The following is a 13301-nucleotide window of genomic DNA, read 5'->3' on the forward strand; positions in this document are numbered from 1 at the left end:
GGCGTCATGTTTTTTTTAATAACACATTAACAAACTTATTCACATGTGATTTTAATTGCCTTTTTTATTTAATGGAAACACTGCAATTGCAAAATTGCAATTTTTTTGACATTAGTGGAATATTGTTTGTTCTCATTTGTACTGCAAATTCAGCAACTGTTATGATACTCTAGTGTTTTACTTTTACTTTCATCTATGTCTACAGTTGCATTCCTATTACAAATGTGTGCAAATCTTTGTTAATATTCTACTAATGTCAAAAAAAAATAAATTCAGAAATTGCAGTGTTCCCATAAAATACGAAATGAAATTAAAATCACATGTGAATAAGCTAGTTCACATGATAAGTCATTAAAAATCATGGGAGCGACAGATGACAATAGTTACATGAGATTTATTCATAATTCAGTCATGGAGCTAGCGCTCATCAATCTATCAGCCAATCACAGGAAATGTCTGCGTCTCATTCATGAGTTGTAGCGACAAGCCCCGCCTACTTGCGAGCGGCTATGTATGCAGCGTTTTGGGGAAAAGATGGAAAAATATTGTTTCCATTTCAATTTAGTGAAATACGTCTGTTTCGATATGGTCAATAAGACCTCCTCATTCTAGTGCAAATAACGTTTTATCAAAAAAACGTGAGGTTTTTTCAAAATGGTTTTGTTTCCATTAAGCAAATTTATTTGCGTAATTTCAATTTGTGTAGCTTTACGGTCAACGGAAACACATTTGAGACCTTCACGTCACATGCCCAGCCTACTGGAACAAACGGCAACAATATTAAAAATAAATATGGGTTCTGTATAAAAGAACCTACTTTAATTTATTATAACAGTCCTCATATGTAAAAAAAAAAAAAAAAAGATCAACATCGGCCGCCTCAGATGTTGGTGCCGATATATTGTGCATGGTCGCCATCAATGCTGTTCCAAAAAAAAATAAAACCCGTTGTCAGCTTTATCAGTTTCAGCAAGATCATTGTGTTGTTGGAATCGTTCTGTTGTGAAATGCGTTATTACAACTCCCATCAAAACAGTCCCACATCATGATGCCACCAACACTGTGCTCAACAGCTGATACAGTGTTTGGTTCCAGCTAGGGATGCATGATATTGGATTTTTTTTTCGATATGCCGATATACTAAAACTCATTTGGCCGATAACCGATACCAATGCCAGTATTTTTTTTCCTATACCCACTGACTGAAACTGTATGGCTTTCTCTACTGTTGAATTAAAATGCTGCATTATCTTCTTCAATTTAGCCTGCTGCCAAATGCAAATGCTAAAAAGGAGGCTGAAAATGATGCATCACTTTCAACTTGTATTTATTCATAACGTCTGCTTTTTCTAAGTCAATGACAACATTCAGACGGTGCAAATTTGACGTTGAGCTGCAGGCATCATTTTCACTGGTTTATCACATATTTATATCGGTGAGTTATTTTGACGGAATGGCCGATGTCCAATAATAAGTTTTGCTGGTAATATCGGCCGATACCGACACCATGCAGATAATATCACGCATTCCTAGTTTGAACACTTTATTTTGTCGTGTTTTGTCTTATCAGTTCATACCAACGGGGATGGAGGGCGGTGGGGGTGGGGGTTCTTTCTGCTCTTTTTCCAGGTAATGGCAGGCTTGACTAATTTCCTTTTATCCGAGGACAACAGAGTGGGTCATGTGGTTAATGTTTGGACAAGACTGGGAGTCATGTTGCTATGAGAACCTGTTCACAACCCACAACTTAATTTTGATCTTAACTGCCATACACATAAAAGAATAATATGATAAAAATCAGGCCGTTTTAACATGATAAAATGGCGTTAGATGCTTAGGTGTAGCATCCAGCACATCAAATGCAGTGGAGCTGGTGATTTCTATCTCCTTTTTCGTCAAACTTTCTCTCGTGTTCCTCCCTGGTTCTCCACAGAATGACGTACAGTTGACTTTCGTTTGTGAAAAACTGCACCGAGCGAGCCGGACGGCGCTGAGGTTGTGGAAGGTTCCGGCCCACGTAGAGAGAGCTCAGGGACCCAGGCGGTGGGAAGGTGTCTGCAGACAAGTCAGCCAGTTCACCTGCACAGTCACTTTCATTTTACCTCTTCTGAAAAATCAGTGAACCGCAAGACATTTTCGCTTCGCAGCTGCGAGTGGGCACAGGTAGTCGGCGATGTGACAAAACACTTTAATAACTTGACTCTGAGATCGGCGCCGTTTGACGAGATGGGAGAAAGAAAGTCGAGGCAGGAAATGGTAAGGAGACGCAGTGCGTCACTCTGCCTTCAAAAGTAACAGGAACGTATTATAGTTGACTCAAACTAACAAAAACTGAAATAGAGGAAACAAATAAACTAACTGACAGCTACATGGAATTATATTGTGTGTTTATAAATCTAAAACATTCTGGGATTATATAATATCCTTCATTTTTGTGTTTTTGAATCTATATATTAACCTTTCAAACTGATGTGAAATATTTATGTTTCTTTTTGGACAAAACACCAGAGTCAGTTGGTCGTTCAATAATAACTGAATACACTTTTTGAAAAATATTATCTTCTGTTGAGTGTTCATTACCCAATCAGTGAATACATAATCACAATAAAATAATTTGACCTGTTTAAATTCTGCACCGGAAAATGAACCAAAGTATATAAAAAAAACTAAAACTACTACTATAACTAATAAAAACTAAACTAAAACTATACCTTCAACTAATAATAACTAATAGAAACCAGCAAACACACTCTAAAAACTAACTAAAGCTAACTGAATGAGACAAACAAAAAGTCACAAAATAAAACTAAACTATAATGAAAAAATCTAAACTATTAGAAACAATCAGGACACTGTGACCCGAGGAGGGAGGAACTGTACAGGAAAGATAATTTTTATTTTTTCTATTGGATGATAAGATGACAGGAAGAAGAGGGAACAGGAAGTTATGTAGCAAATGGCCCATGACGGGTATCTAAACCCAGGAGAGCTGAATGGACGACTGTAGCCTCTGCACACGTTGCACCTGCTCTACCCACTGAGCTGCCCGGCACCTACCATAAATCATTCTAGAAACAAGAACTGGGTCTACGGATTGGACGACATGGTGGATTTAGGTGAGAGGTGGTATACGCCACAGACAAGCTGGTAAGATGCTCCACAAATCTTCACGAATCTTCATAAAAACGATTCGTGTCTGCGGAATCATTTTCCTTGCAATGTCAAAGCGGTTCATTTCAGATGAACCTGAAGACTTTGAAAGCATGACTCTCTTATCATTCAATCCACTTTGCGGAGTGGCAGTGAAACAGACAGTCAGGCTAATGCTGCCTTCACCGTGCTTGATAGCTGACATGATGATCTGTATTTCTTGTTATTGAATCAGAACTGAAAAACTCTCAGAGTTTTTTCTCCTGAAGGAACTCTGCTTGTCCATATGGGCAGGAAGAGTTATGATTCTTAAGGAAGGCACTCCCTCTCATTTCTCGGTGTGTAACCTTTATAAAATATTTTACATGTCGCAACATTGTGTTATGAGACAGATAATCTGTAAAAAGATGCAACTCCTCCCTGAGCTAGGATTGCCGCCTGAAGAAGAGTAAAAACAACCAATTAGAGCCAGGAGGAGGGGCTTAGAGCTGTCAATTAATCTTGTGTACTCACTGCTAAATGTGCCAATAGTGGAGAAACAACATACTGTTACCGGAAAACTGTTTATCTGCTGTCATTGGTGGCCATGCTAATTAGCCTTAGCATTAATTACAGGCTATGCTAACCTGTAAGCGTAGTTCCATCTTTTCACAGACTAGAGCAAAGGGGGGAGGAGTGTGACAAGCTCATAAAGAAAGATGATTGGCAGCATTAAGGCCCTCCTCCTGGCTCTGATTGGCTGTTTCTGACAGTGGTGTTTTCTTTAGCTACCACTGGGAGCACTCAATTTTTTTCCCACAAATTATCTGTGTCATACTGTACTTTCAGGACATAGTGACAGTTTTAAATATGCGAAAAACATTTCTTTTGATAAAAGTTACATACCACAGCTTTCAATATCGCCCCAAAAGGTTTTGGACAGCTACAAAAAGTGAGTCTGGGGACATTTCTCCAAACGTTAGCTCCGTTTCCAGTTCGATTTATATACGCTGCACCAATTCACAAAGCAAATAAATAAACTGGCTACATAAAAACAACGCCTTTTTAAACCTACAGTACATGTGTATCTCACAGCCTGTTAAAGAAAACAATTAATACATTCAAACCATCTTCTTTAACCGATTCACAGAGGTTAGTTGAAGTTGCGTAAAGATTTCACAATGAAATAGCAGCGATTCAAATGCATCATTGAACCTAGAACTCATGCGCAAAGGTGTGTATGAACATCTGTAGTCTCTACAGGATATTGGCTCCATGTGTGAATCTGCAGCAGATTTACAGACAGGATGAGGATGATCCAGGTGCCGTTCAGAAACAGGCTGGAAGAACACATCCAAGCTGTTTGGCAGAGAAGCAGACGGACCTCAGATCTTCTCTCCTTTGTGCCCCCACACAGTGGCTGGTTGTTCCATGTCTCGGCCTTGGCACTGTGTGTGTGTGTGAACGTGTGTGTCTTTTCTAACTTTGCCTTTACCTCCCATCTGCTCTGATTACAAGCTGAGGAAAGAAAGCAGGGAGTAAACACAGGGAACCCTCCCACCCCCCCTCACACACACAAAAGAAAACCCCAGCTGCATTTGCGTTGGAACTTGATCAAAAATATAACTAAGACAATTCTGCTAATCAATAAAGAGTTTCATTAAGCTCCCCTTAATTCTGTCAGGAATAATTGGTGCTTAAAAGGAAATTAAAAGAAGCAGCAGCAGAACTGCTGCCGCGTGTTCAGATGACACGCGGCAGCGTCTTCGATATTTCAAACCGTTTGATTATAAAATCCGATCAAATGAAATGAGAAATGATGTAAAAATGTAACGTGTTCAAAGAGTCTGCAGCCATTCATCAGGTCAGAGTGGTCAGTCTGCCGGTTGCCTTCAGAATCACGCATAGGAAGAACTAACTTTGTAATTATGCAAATTAACACTTTTGTTTCATTATTTACAGTTACTGTAATTTATACATTAAGCTGATTAAATGAAAACAATTCTCAAAAGCACTGATGGAAAAAAAACAGAAAAAGCAGAACCAGGCAAGGAGAAGCAGCATTCAGCGTCAATGCACCACAAATCTGGAACAAACTTCCAGAAAACAGCAACACAGCCAAAAACTCTGAGCTCCTTCAAATCTAGACTAATAGCATATTGATGATTTTGGTGCTGATGTTCATCAAAATGTAACGTCACTCACTTGTTTCTCAATTGTTGTATGATGTGAAGCCCTTTGAACTGCCTTGTTGCTGAAATGTTTCATACAAATAAACTTTACTTTATTATATTAGTTCCACTAACAGGTTTTTCACGTATAACATGGGAACAATGATTTGTTTTAAGTGAAACAGGTCTGCCAATGAAACAAGCGGAACACAATCTGCTTCACTTGGGTCCCGTTGAGGTTCTCAGGCATCGTTTGGGTTCTGTGTGGTCGACTTTGTGCCAAAGAAAGAAGAAAGGAAAAGTGCGAGCCACGCCACAAAGACAGATGAACGGCTATTTTCTGCCTCCGTCTCATCCCACGTCTATTTTTAGCCTGATATTTTATTCATAACCCCTCCCTCAGTGGCTGACATCAAAAACCTGCTGCTGCAGCCAAGAGTTTTGGAGACCAATAAATTTATGAGTTACAGAGGATGTGCTTTTAGGTGTGTGCGGGTGCGGGCGTGTGTGTGTGGACACTAACCCAGCTGCGCTGCAGCTCACAGGTGAGCAAACGGGAGGGTGGGGGAGCTGGGTGGGCGCAGGTCAGTGTGTTTCACTTCATATATGTGTGTAGAGACATAGGAGAGGTTAATGAGGATGAGTTCGGTTCCACAGAGCTGCACCTTTGTCCCATAATGCAGTGGGGCGCCCCTTTTAACTACTGCCAGTTCTTATCGCAGCAACACATCAGAGGGTATGCTGCCTTCATCTGACAAGAGTGAGATATTTTATCCTCTCTCTCTCTCTCTGCCTGCATGAGGCGCTTTTAATGACTGTGTGGGAGGGCAGAGAGGCACCACTCTCAACTTTTTCTTTTTTTTTTTTAACAGAGAACCACGGGGTTTGGCCGGCAGACTGCAGCAGCGTAGGTGGAGGGGAAACTCACGCTGCCGGTCAGACCTGTTGGTAAAGCCCAGGTCAAAGCAGTGCATGGAGCGCGGCGGTGACAAACTACGTGATTTACTGTCTCATGTGCAGCGAAGGTGTGTTTGAGTCACTTTGATTCCTTGAACGTACGACCCAACTTTACCGAACTGTTCGCTCCGGTGAAAAGCAGTTCTATATGTTTTGTTTTGTTGTTTTCAATCACTCTTTTCGAAGTTCTGAATATTTAGAGGGCATATTTAGGGAAGCTTCAAGAAAGTTTATAAAGGTGTCCATATTGGAAGCGACTAATAATCTTTGAGTGACACGCCAAAGCAGAATTTTAGGTGTTTATTGGATATGTTGCTCTGGCAGAACTGATAAATGATCAATTATTTGTTGCTTTGAAGTGCCAGAGTCGTACTCGGTGAATTAGAAAAACTGTTCTGATGAGGTGTACACATTTTCAAAAGTACTTTTAAAATATTTTTCAACATTTATACATTAAAAATGTTCTCATTACTGGTCTAATTCTAGTTAAAAAATGCCATGTCTTCCTAATTTTGAGCAGAAAATAATCATAGTTAACATAAATAACTATTGTAAATAACTACTATACTATGGCTAGTTAATCTATATACTGTACTTAATATTGTAAGCTGAGTTACTGAATTAAATGACCTTTTCAGTAAGTGAATGGGTCAGTGAAAACGCCTTTCATACTCAATGAGGCCGAGCATCTCTAATTGTGAAATAGTCTGTTATTATTATTTTACCATTATATTATTGTCATTGTTTGATGCCAAACAACGACGATTAAATCCAAATTGAGAATCCGTGGTAAGATTTGAAAACTGACGTTCAAAAAGTGTCTCCATGCTTTCTGTCTGGGCTTTCATAATATTTCGTAAACATGATTTCCAGAATGTGTATGAATTTCTGTCTGTAGATAATCAAAGCTGTTAGAAACATACCTCAGACTAGCAGTAGGTGTAGCTGCAACAAATGGTGGTTCCAAAAAAGTGTTGACTCCGGGGTTGAGAATTCAAATACATGAGTTGATTTTCAGACTTTTACTGCTAAAATATCTAAAAAAAAACATCGAAGTTTACGGTTGTGATTTGACAAAATAAGAAAACAAGTCTTTCCTTGTTAATAGACGTGAAAAGGTAGAAAGGACCTTCTTGACCAATGTGCAAGGAAAAGATACATGAACAAAATGGCTGCTGTTGGGATCGACCTGTATGATGAGACTGACAAGGAAAATATGTCAGACAAGCTGCCTCCGATCTCCTATCTCAATATAGTTAACTGCCAAGTGAACACTTAGAGTGTGTACTGTACACCATGGAGGAGCTTTGCAACCTGAGATCCATAGACGGATACAATCAACGTTTAAAACAACCTGCAGTGGTCTCAGCGTGATCTCACGAGTGTTAGTCCACAGTACGATACGCAATCAGTTCAAAGTTTCATAAGAGCATCCCAGATAGCGTCGGGTCACACTCGACGACGTCTGATTGACTTTGTCAATGTATTGTTTGCCGTTCAAACAAACCCGGTACGCTGCAAATCTCGTTGCTGACGCAGACGTGTAAACAACGGTACAGGTAAAGATCCAAGCGCCCTTTCTGCCCCGACAACCTCTGAACGGATAAACTCTGGTGTTTGCATGAGGGACGACAGGCAGTAGATGGTTTGAGCCGCCTGCTGTTAGCAGCCTACAGGCCTGTGAAGAGAGCGGAGTTGGCAGACTGCAGGTATGTCACAGCACTCTTCAGTCATCGCTGCTCTTCAGACAGAGCAGCGATGACTCCCATCCGCCATAAAAACAGAGAGAGAAATTCCTGTTGCGGAATTTCAGCCAGTCGAGTCGACGCGTTCGTGTTTGACAAGCTGCGCTTACGAAATAGTGAGTGCTACCTAGAGTAAGCGTTTTGAGAATTCAGACAGGTTGTTTGTTTTTTGTTTGTTTTTTGTTCAGGTGGTGATGTATGCTCAGCCATAAAAGTGAGGAAAGCTGGGTTTGACTGATGATGTTGAGTTGCAACAATGTTTCTAAGCAAAATATCTCATTTCTAAAACCTGCTTGGAATGTACTGAGCAGTAGAGCTGACTTTGAGGGTTTTGCCAAATTCTTTCTCTCAATACCAGACAGCTTTTGGTGGAGGTAGTGTGATGGTGTGGGGGAGGTTGGCACATTATTACCTCTGAGCTGCTTCTGGCCAGTCAAAAACCGAAAGCAGAGACAGGACGGCCGCAAGCCCTGAGAAATGAGTTGCTTGGTGAGTCAGGGGTTGACTTCAACCCCCTGAAGAGACGGACACAAGTCGCCTAGATCCCTCCTTATGGTGCACTGCATTTGAAGTCGAAACTTGGAAATTCCGACTTTTCAGTCAGAAAAATCAACTGGAGAGCCCCCCGAAGTTGGACTTCCCATCACCTATTCTATTACCCCCAGTTACAATTTGTAAAGTCAGCTTTGCATTTCAACATGGCCGCTACTCGTATTAACAGGGCTGAACTGTAGTGGAAACATATTATTTTACAAGACAATATTGTAAGAATGCTGTGTTTCCATTGACCGTATAATTGCGCAATTTGACATTTTGAAAATAAATTTTCTTCATGGAAACAGGCTAATTAAAAAAAAAAAAAAACTCGTTTTTTGATAGAAAGTTTTGTTGTTGGGATGAAGTGTTTTTTTGTCGGTACTGAAATTGGTTTATTTCGCAAAACTGCAATAGAAACACTTTTTTTTTTGCATCACACATGTCACATGATCAACAACTGGATGTTGCCACTGGCAGAAACCACAAAGAAGACGATGACAGGAAGTAGTTGGAGGATGATGATGGTGCGGCATATTTTATAATGACTTTTCTTATTTAATGGAAACACTGAAATTGGGAAATTGTGTTTTTTCAACATTAACAGAATACAGACAAGGTTTGGAGCAAATTTGTAACAGAAACACAGCTGGTGATACATGCGACTATAAGCTGACCGAAATAAAAGTGGTGGTTGTTTATGCCTAATTGCATTTTGACCTACAAACAATGTCTAACTAGGCGTCGCCATGTTGAAATAACACATTATGTTGTACAATAAGAAGTCATCGCAATAATCAATAACGTTGAGACGATTTTCAAGTAATAAAATACTAACACAGGAACTGAAGAGATTTTAAATATCCAAAATAAATAAGCAAAACAACCCAAACAACAAATAAAATGAATTAAATGAAGTAAATTCTTCAGAAAGGGGCTGGTTGAGACCAAAGCACCAAACTGAAGTGTTTGGTGGGAAGAGAGAGAAAGAGAGAAAAGAGAAAAACAATTGAGCTTATTTTAATTTATTGCTTATTGTGGCAGGCCGATTTCACAAGACAAATCAAGATTCACATTAACCTACGCGAACAATGCACCAAGATACTGAAATTCAGCTGACAGAATAAAAAAAGCCCATCACACAACTCTCTATCTGTGGGGTCAAACACAGCGCGAAGGTTTAACTAAACAGAGACAATAGGAATCTACAGTATATGTGAGTTTTCAAAGTTTGCAGAGCAGGAAAAGTAATGAGTGAAACAACAGGGTGTTTACTGATTGCTTAGAGACTCGCCATCTTTCTTTATCGCTACACGGCCACAAATGATAAACAACTCTTATCTGCCTCGCGGGTGAGCGACAAAATCACATTCTGCACATCTGCCTGCCTGCACTCACACACACACACACACGCACACACACCCCCACAGGCTCAGCAGCTCACTCTGTCACTTAGTGACATAGAGAAGTCATGCTGATTATGATCTCGACTCTCTGACGGGGGATTGCTTCCCTGAGGCCACCGAGCCAAAAGCTCAGGCTCTTGCAAAAGTATTGGAACCCTTTGAACTTTTTCACATTACAGCCTCGAATCTTATTAGGATTTGACGTAACTGACTAGTAACAAGAGGTGCTAAAGGAAAACGATGCAGACTGCGGATTTAAAATTTCTTTACAAATAAAATTGGGGAACTTTGCTCCAGTTTCAAGTCTGCTGACAAATCTTCCAGGGTTAGAATTAAGCTCTGAAGATGTTCCTAGTTGACCTGTTTGAAATTTTTAAATTAAGTCCCACCACTAATTATTTTAAGCCAAAATTGCAATTACTCAAGAACTTATTCTTCTTGAGTAATTGTATCTGGTTTGCCCCCTAAAACATGTCAGGAGGTATTTTACTTGTTTAAGGTTGTGTTTCTACGGCTCTGAAAGAAGCAAACAAAGCTGTGTAGTGATGGGTTTGTTTCATTCTGACCAGCCTGCTGCTGGGTTGCCTTCACGCTGGCCACTGAGGAGCACGTTTGATTCAGCTGCTCCTTAAATCTGTGAATGGACTGGGAGAAGTTGGGAACTGAAGCTCTTAGCTCACCCCTCTTTCTACCTGTCACACTTTGGTGACTTTATTTGGACCCGACTGAACCCCCGCCGCCCACAGCCTGGAGGTATCTGCTCCATCTTAAGCTAAACGACTCCAGCGCATGTCGCAGCCCCTCCTCCCCCCTTCGACCTCTCGGCACCGTGGCCTGCCTGAGGAGCAGAGGTCTGGTTCAGGGCGAGGTGAGGCGGAGCGGAGCGGCCTCGGGAAGAACCGGAGACCGGCTCAAATACGCTCGGTCATGCAGAAAACTGTGGGAGGCGAGGTGACGACGAATACACATACACACACACCCCTCCGTTCACTGATAAAAAGATGTGTTTTGTTCACACGTTTTTCTTTACTTTAAAGGGGCAGTATTATGTATTTTGCAGGCACATAACGCTGCACATTTCATGATTAACGCCTTGAAATTGGGCCTCTGTCTCTTTAAGAAGCTCTTGCTCTTTCTGAAACTCTGCTTCCAGGAAGTGATCACAACATGGCTCCTCTATTAACCCTTTAACAACGTTTTTACCAGCAGTGCACTGAGAAGAAGCTCCGGTAATGAGCTCAGCAGATTTCATCAGGTGGTTGCTAATTGCTGCTGGCTAGTCTGAAGGAGCCGAGTGGGGGAAGGCTGCTCTGTGAGGCGGAAGCTCAGAGGTTTGTAAACTGCAGTACAGAGGAGGAGCTGCGCCGTTGAAGGCGGGGCTAGCTCCATCATGGCGTTTTACAAAACTGAGTGGTTACCATGGAGATGAAAGCATTTCTCAAACATCCATGAAAGTGTCAAAGCAACACTCCAGGTTTGTTTTTGAGGAAACAAACTATAACATTTTTACATAATACTGCCCTTTTCACAATGTTTCCATCTCAGATGCTTTTTTTATTTAACATCTTTCACTTTCCCTGTTACACACACACACACACACGCCCACGCACGCACACACACAGTAGCAGCTGCAACAAGGCTCGCTGCTGGATAATCCAGCCTTTGTTGGCAAAATACAAATTACAAGTCTTTTAGTGCTGGCTCCTCCTTCCCCCGTCTGTGTGATGTGGCTGAGAAAAAGAAAAATGTGTGTGTATCTACATCTGGGAGTGTGTGTGCGTCTCTCTTCGATATGAGGTGAAACATGCAGAGGGCTGAATGTGGGTGTTTGTGTGCTTGTCATGCCATGCGCAGGCAAGCGAAGCAGAATGTGTGTATGTGAATGCGAGTTCACGACGGAGTGTGTGTGTGTGTGGAGTCCCGGTTACAGAGAAAGCAGGCGGAACGGGGAGGAGCGTGTCCAACCCAACCGTGCCGAGGGCCGGGGAGGGGCCAAACGTCAATTAGAGACGTCTCTCTTTAAACCGCGTCTCTGCTGAGGCGGCACTTCGTCTCTTTCATTAGAGTTCGGAGTCTTTACGGTCTTTGGAAGGCAACTCATGCAGCTTGCACTCTGCTCTGAGACTGAATGGCTGAAAGCTACTTCTCTGCAGTTAGAGTTGGTTCCAGTCTGAACCAATAGCAGCATCCGACCCGTCAGTGATGTCACGTTTGATTGGTGCTCAGGTCGAGGCCACTGGTCTGTCCATCAGTCCAGACTTCACTGGTTTGCTGCAGGTTCAGGTTTTACCTGATTTCACTTTGGAGGCTTAAGGATGCAGAACCAAAGTATTGTTGCGCACTTAAATATTAATTGCGATAATAAAGTTATTCAATAAACTATGAGTTCAAAAGAAGCTCATTTGTCAGATTGAAAGTATCTTTTGAAAACCAATCATCTTAAAAGATGCAGCATGTAACTTTTATATAAAAAAAGTTTTTCACATTTTGTTAAAGTTATCATCATGTGACAGAAAATAAGACAGATAAAATGTGAAAAACTACTTCTCTCAGTGTTAACTGAAGAAATACACAGTCAGAAGCGACCAATCAGAGCCAGGAGGAGGGCCTTAGCGCTGTCAATCACTCTCACCTCTTCCTGTTTGCTACACTACAGCTGACTCACCACAACACAGCCTGCCAAGAATGCTAAGGCTAGTTAGTATAGTCACCAACGACGATGGCTAAGCTATTTTCCTGTAACAGTAAGTTGTTTTCCCCATTAGCACCTTTAGCAGTACGTGAGTTTGATTGACAGTGCTAAGACCCGCCTCCTGGCTCTGATTGGTTGTTTTTGACAGGACAAGGTGTATGTTTGCAAAAGCATCACTGAGAGGAGGAAGAGGAGCTCCATTCTTTTCATATATTATCTGTCTCTTCTCACACTGTCACGACATTGTGACACTTCTAATAAATATGGAATAAAAACATATTTTTGTAAAACTTACATACTGCAGCTTTAAACGTTAGACATTCTTTTCATGAAGGCTACATTTCTGTATTAAAACAGTTTTCTATGGATCTGATGTAAATTTAAATCTCAAGTGGGAAATCATGATAGTTAAATTAAATAAGGGCTTTCAAACACCCACCAGGGTGTAATTCTCCCCCACTCTGCCTTACATTAATAACTATTTAAAAGCAAAGTCAAAACGTCTCGATTATTACTTTTTTCTCTTGATTTTATCTTCATCTTGCCTGTGTGTTTTTTAAGTTTCTACTTGTGTAATCCATCTAAACAATGTGTTTCACTTAGTGATAATGTTCCTGAAAGAAATGGATGTTTTTCAATAATAATCTGACTTCATGAAGCCTAAAAA

At 40.9% G+C, this 13301-nt stretch overlaps 1 long non-coding RNA gene across 1 annotated transcript; it reads left to right on the forward strand.

Moving 5' to 3' along the window:
• Positions 1-5753: 5753 nt before the first annotated feature.
• On the forward strand, positions 5754-7197 carry LOC116709468 (uncharacterized). The gene is made up of 3 exons (XR_004336877.1): positions 5754-5845; positions 5958-6060; positions 6173-7197. It is a non-coding gene; the product is annotated as an uncharacterized LOC116709468 (long non-coding RNA).
• The last annotated feature ends 6104 nt before the right edge of the window (positions 7198-13301 follow it).

The sequence above is a fragment of the Xiphophorus hellerii genome, chromosome 19 (assembly GCF_003331165.1).
Source record: "Xiphophorus hellerii strain 12219 chromosome 19, Xiphophorus_hellerii-4.1, whole genome shotgun sequence".
NCBI lineage: Eukaryota > Metazoa > Chordata > Actinopteri > Cyprinodontiformes > Poeciliidae > Xiphophorus > Xiphophorus hellerii.